Source organism: Nicotiana tabacum, chromosome 7, assembly GCF_000715075.1.
Source record: "Nicotiana tabacum cultivar K326 chromosome 7, ASM71507v2, whole genome shotgun sequence".
NCBI lineage: Eukaryota > Viridiplantae > Streptophyta > Magnoliopsida > Solanales > Solanaceae > Nicotiana > Nicotiana tabacum.
Window position 1 is genome coordinate 47339952 of NC_134086.1, and position 6000 is coordinate 47345951.

The window sequence follows — 6000 nt, forward strand, 5'->3', positions numbered from 1 at the left end:
CCTTTTTTTCACAATATTCCAAACACCGGTCAGCATGCGGGCATGAGACAAATAAATGTACGGAAAACAATAGGATGCATCAGAATGGTCTTTTCATATCAGGTTGCTAGTCCTAGACGGACCCAACCCCTGTGTTGAGTCCCCTAAGTCATATGCAACATGATGCAAATAAGCGTTCCTACTAGGGATCCGGCATGAAGTCACGTTATTCTATGTTCAAAACCTGGGTCGGTGTTCTAGACAGTGTACCCGAGCGGACAACTCGAGCTGAGGAAGGAGCTCCTTTCCGGGAACCAAAAGGCCAGCCGGCTTAGAAACTTTCCGAGCCTCTTTTTATTTAGGGTATGACACTAACAGAATAGGGAGTCTCAACCAGTGAGCACATCCCCGGAGGTAAGAAGAGAAAGGTTTCGGCACAGTTTATATACAGTTCAAATAATATCAAAGCGGTAAAAGCAGCATTTAGCACATTAGGCTCAGAACATGTAATAATCAGATAATAAATAAAGCCAAATAATAACAATTATTCTAAGCTCGAATTCTTAACCCTGAACCAGTGGTTCTGGGTATAAAATCCCCAGCAGAGTCGCCAGAGCTGTCACACCTCCTTTTTTCCGCGCCCGAGGGGGCGCAGGGGAGTTTTTTCCAATTAAAGGACAATCGAAACGGGATTGGTTTAATTATTTCAGAGTCGCCACTTGGGAGATTTAGGGTGTCCCAAGTCACCAATTTTAATCCCGAATCGAGGAAAAGAATGACTCTATATTATGGTCTGTGTACCAGAAATCCGGATAAGGAATTCTGTTAACCCGGGAGAAGGTGTTAGGCATTCCCGAGTTCCGTGGTTCTAGCACGGTCGCTCAACTGTTATATTCGGCTTGATTATCTGATCTTATACAAGTGTGAACTTATGTGCAAAATTTAACTTTTAACCGCTTTTATCATTTACTGTTTTTATCAAGAATTGCAACGTTGTGAAAATGTATCTCGAACCGCGTTACAATCAATGTACCCGCGGTCGTCGACACACTTTGACTCCGTTGAGATTTGGATTTGGGTCACATCAATGTGCACCCGAGTTTAAGGAAATTAAATTGTTAAAGGCGCGCCTAAAGCGACTAGCGTATTTATTTTGGGTAAGACCGTGGAATTTTACTAAATGGTCCATCCCGAAGTCTAAATAATTTTTAAAGCAAATATTTACTGAGGGCCCCGCAATTTGTATTTTATTTGGCGAGGCTCATCTCATTCTTATTATTTTTTTTCAAAAAAAAATGAATTTGCAACGTCATAGACACGCATCTCGAACCACGTCACAATCAATGTACCCGTGATTAGAAACACATTTCGAATCCGTCGAGATTTGGATTTGGGTCACATAAATGTGCACCCGAGTTTAGGAAGGTAAGGTTTATTAAAGCGTGTCCTAAAGAGACTAACGTGTTGTTATTTTAGGAGGGTTGTGAGATTTGCTAAACAACCCGTCCTGGAAACTAAATGCTTCAATAATTTACATTAAACAAGGGCCCCGCATCTGCGTGTTTTGTTTATTTTCATCGAGGCTCATCTCGTTCTTATTTTAAAAGGATATCCTATAGCAACTACGTTTCTTGTCGTGTTCGTCTCTATCAATTGAAAACGGTGGATAGTCCTAATTAATTACATGCTTGCAAGTTGTTTGTAATGGAATTCGGAAATGCTTAACAACAAGTCGGGACCGAAGCTGCGTGCACAGTCGGCCAAATAAATAATCCTGGGCCCAAATCCAGCCCACGCGCGGTTGGCCAGACCTGGGCCACTGCTCGCTCGATGCGGGCCTGCCTGATCTGTCCTCGACCTGGGCTCGACCCTTGTGAGGTTGAGGAGGGCAGGCTTGCGCCGTTTATTTTAAGGCAATGGTTTGCCAATTATAGGGGGACAATTTATCAAAAGGACACAAAATTAACTAACATGGATAGTTCTATGTATTTAAAGCCATGCTAACCTTATAAAACCTAAGATACAACCTACTGCATTGGGGACCCTTTTATCTATCAGCCTACATATACAAACTAACATTCAATCACCATATATTGATATCTACTGGGCACACAGGCTACCTTCAATATCTAAACAAGAATGTAAACTATTATACATTAAATGAGGTTCAATATAACAGTCTATGTACGAAATAAACAACTTCAGCTCTTCTCTTTTATATTCATGCTTAAACTCTCAAGTTACATTGGCACTGTTAATCGCGTACCTGGTATAGCAAAGCAGAAGAAGAAGGAGAATTGTCAGCTGAGGGGTATGCGGCAAATACAACAACAGCAGATAAATAGCAATAACACAGCAACAATCCAACAACCACAAATGTTTTCCACAGCCCACAAACAACCAGCAATATTTCCCAGAACAAAGAAAACCAGCAAATAGTCGAGCACCAAATGAGCAATCCCAGGAAAGAGTGATGAAACAACAGCAATACCAGAGTATTCAATGCAGCAACACCAACAGTTCAACAATCACAAGCAGCTCAGTCAATGCAAACCACAGAACTTGGCCGAGACAGCTTGACCAATATGAACTCTTATACAACTTTTCAGACAGTGTTTGGTTACAGTGTTTACTGGAAATTAACTTATGTTTTCAGTCTTTTTCTTTAAACTCACAAGACCTCTCCTCAGACTAAAAATTTTCCAGCCTTTTGTTTTTCTCTTTCTGAAGACTAAAAGTCCAGCCTAAGACTCAAAACTCCAGCCCCGTTTAAGTTCTCAAATGGCTTATTTATAAGCCAAAAACCAGTGCAGTTAAGCTGCCTTTTTTGCTGCAACTTGCAGCCTGCCCATACTCTTTAAAGCCCATGCCTAAACATCTTTTGGTGTCAGCCCCCTTTATTCCCCACGCCTGGTTTTTGTTTAATCCAGAATTATGGGCTCATTTGTTTATTCATTTTAAGCCCCATACCCTTGTGTCTTGTTCCCCATTGGCATTAATTTAATCCCAAATTAGTACCCTACTTGTCAGCTCATTTAAACTAATCATTTTTGTTCTTTGCAAAACCCAGACTACCCCTGGTTACCACTGTCTTGACCCTTTGCCGCATCAGGGCATTTTTGAACTGATGAAAGTTTCAAATTCAGGACTGCCTAGACTGAACCTTTCAGTCATTTTTCAATGCAAACAAACTATTTCAAACAATGTTGGGGCCTTCAATCAGTGGCAAAGTATCAATTAGTCATGCGACATTATTAGCTCGTTTGATTCATTAGTTATAGAAACTAATCAACGACATTTATCGAGTCGACTATACTAATTATAGCAGGTAATAATCAGTCGCTCACACAAACAATATGTTCAGGGACCTAAAGGGCTTCGGACAACTTGGTCAGTCACTAGGAACCTATATAAGTTTATTCATGCGACGACTATACTAATCGGACATGCTTATCATAGGATACATTTAAATCATACACAGAAACCAATCGACCAAATAAAAGGTCTTTACAGAGATGAAGAAATCCGAATGAAAAAATAACAAACAAACACAACGAAACATGCTGACCACTTAATCAAAACTAACACAAAAGAAAGGAAAACTTACCGAAAATGCTTAAATCAAACAGACCCAAATCTAATTCAACTTCGAACTTTTGAGGCCGAACAAACTTTAATCAGGGTGTTCTCACATGAGAACACCTTGATTAAGGTCTATTAGACCTCAAACCCATGTCCAAACCGGCCGGGTTCCCCAGGTGCATGTGTTTCAAGTTCTGGATTTCCTAGATCTGGATTTTTAGGAGTTGTGGGTAGATTCGGACCAAACCAAGCTTGGTTTGGTCACGAGGAAGGTCAGGAGAGTGTCTAGTATGAAGATGGGGTGGTTTGGCATAGGTCCAGGTTCGACTCAAATCTTCAAATGAAGATTCGAGTCGAAGGAAAGTGATTCGAGTCTAGGGAGTAACAGATCCATGTTCAGGAGAGTGAGGGGGGCTTAGGGTGTTCAGGAGGTGGCCACCGGCGTCCATGCCGCCGGCTTTAATGGCGAGGGAGACGGGGGCGGCTAGGGTTTCTAATGGGAGGTCCGGCTTTGAGCTTGGGGACGAAGGGGTGGGGTGTTGGTATAGGGGGCGTGGGTGTAAGAGAAGGTTTATATATGGTCTATGGGATTGGATCTGAGCCGTTAGATCAGATGATCTCAACGGCTTGGATCTGATGCTGAGAAATGAGACGGGGTCGTTTGGCAGTTAAACGGGGTCGTTTGGTTTAAGTGAGGGGTTGGGTCAGGCTGGTTATTTGGGTCGGGTTTGAACATGGGTCGCTGAAAGAGGTCCTGAACCGTTGGATCGGCTGGGACGGACGGCTCAGATTGATTTGCCTGAAACGACGTCGTTTCAGGAGGTGCCTGGGCAGGCCTGGTCTGGACCGGGTCAGATCGTTGGTTTGGGCTTGTTTTTGTCTTATTTTTTGGCCCAAATTGATTTCAACTTTCTTTTGTTTTCCAATTTAAAGAAAAATAAAAAATAAAAATAACTAATAAAACAAAATGAAATTAAAACAAATAACAATATGGCATTTCAACATAATTATCATACCAAGTAAGTTAAATCACAACCTAAAACGGACGATGCACATATATTTATATTTTTGAATTTTCTTTTAACGCCACATATATTTTTTGTATTTTTGTTTGATAATGACTAGATGCAAAATGGACAGACTCACAAACGACTAACAAAACATGTCACGGAAAGACCGAAAAATTGTACAGCGAAGCCTTTTGCCACTATTTTTATTTTCTTTTGGAGCGATTGTCCGTGAAGAAAAAATCACGTGCTTACAACAATAGCTACCATTCCAGTATTAAAATGGCTCCATACGAGGCACTATATGGGAGGAGATGTAGATCACCAGTTGGATGGTTCGAAGTCGGTGAAACAGAATTATATGGGCCAGATTTGATTCACCAAGCTATTGAGAAGGTGAAAGTGATACAGGAGCGATTGAGGACGGCACAAAGCAGGCAAAAATCTTATTCTGATGTCCAACGTCGTGATCTAGAGTTTGAGGTTGGTGATTGGGTTTTCCTGAGGATCTCACCAATGAAGGGTATTATGCATTTTGGGAAGAAAGGTAAGCTGAGTCCAAGGTATATCGGGCCGTATAAAATTCTTTGACGGATTGGACAGGTTGCTTATGAGTTAGAATTGCCATCCGAATTGGAATTTGTCCACCCGGTATTCCATGTATCTATGTTGAGGAAATGTATTGGAGACTCTTCTCGAGTCGTCCCTATCAAAGATGTACAAGTTACAGAGGACCTATCATATGAAGAAGTGCCAGTGGCGATATTAGATCGGCAAGTCCGCAAGCTGAGAACAAAAGATGTAGCTTCCGTCAAAGTATTGTGGAGGAACAAAAATATGGAAGAAATGATGGGAAGAAGAAGAGGAGATGAAGTCTAAATACCCTTACTTATTCCAGAATGAAGATAACAAGGATGCTGGTGGAAGACAGGATACATTGGAAGGTGAAACGGCTCTATGAGGTAAGCAATAATTTGAGAATACTCCTCCTTAATACAAAATGGTGATATGTAGATAATGTAAATACGCATAATGCTTTGTGTAGCCTTGTGAAGCCATATATTGGGCTTAATTACTTTCAAGTTTTGCTAGTGACCATTTTATAGGGGAAAATTGATCGGAAATTTCCATTGGAATCCACGATGATTTAAACTCCCCATAAACCCTTACATTCGAGGACGAATGTTCCTAAGGGGGAGGGTGTTACAACCCATATCCACATGTGTTAGTTCATGCCATATATTAGTTAACATAAATCCAAGAAGGAATTATCTTTGAGATGATAAGAAGTCAATCCTATTGGTCTTAAGTGATACAAGAGTGTATAAGGGTGATTAACCAGTATTAGAAGTTAAACGAATCAAGGATGTTGTAACTAGTATTTTCAGGTAATCTAGCGGTTCTTAATACACTAAAGAGGTCATTTATTAAG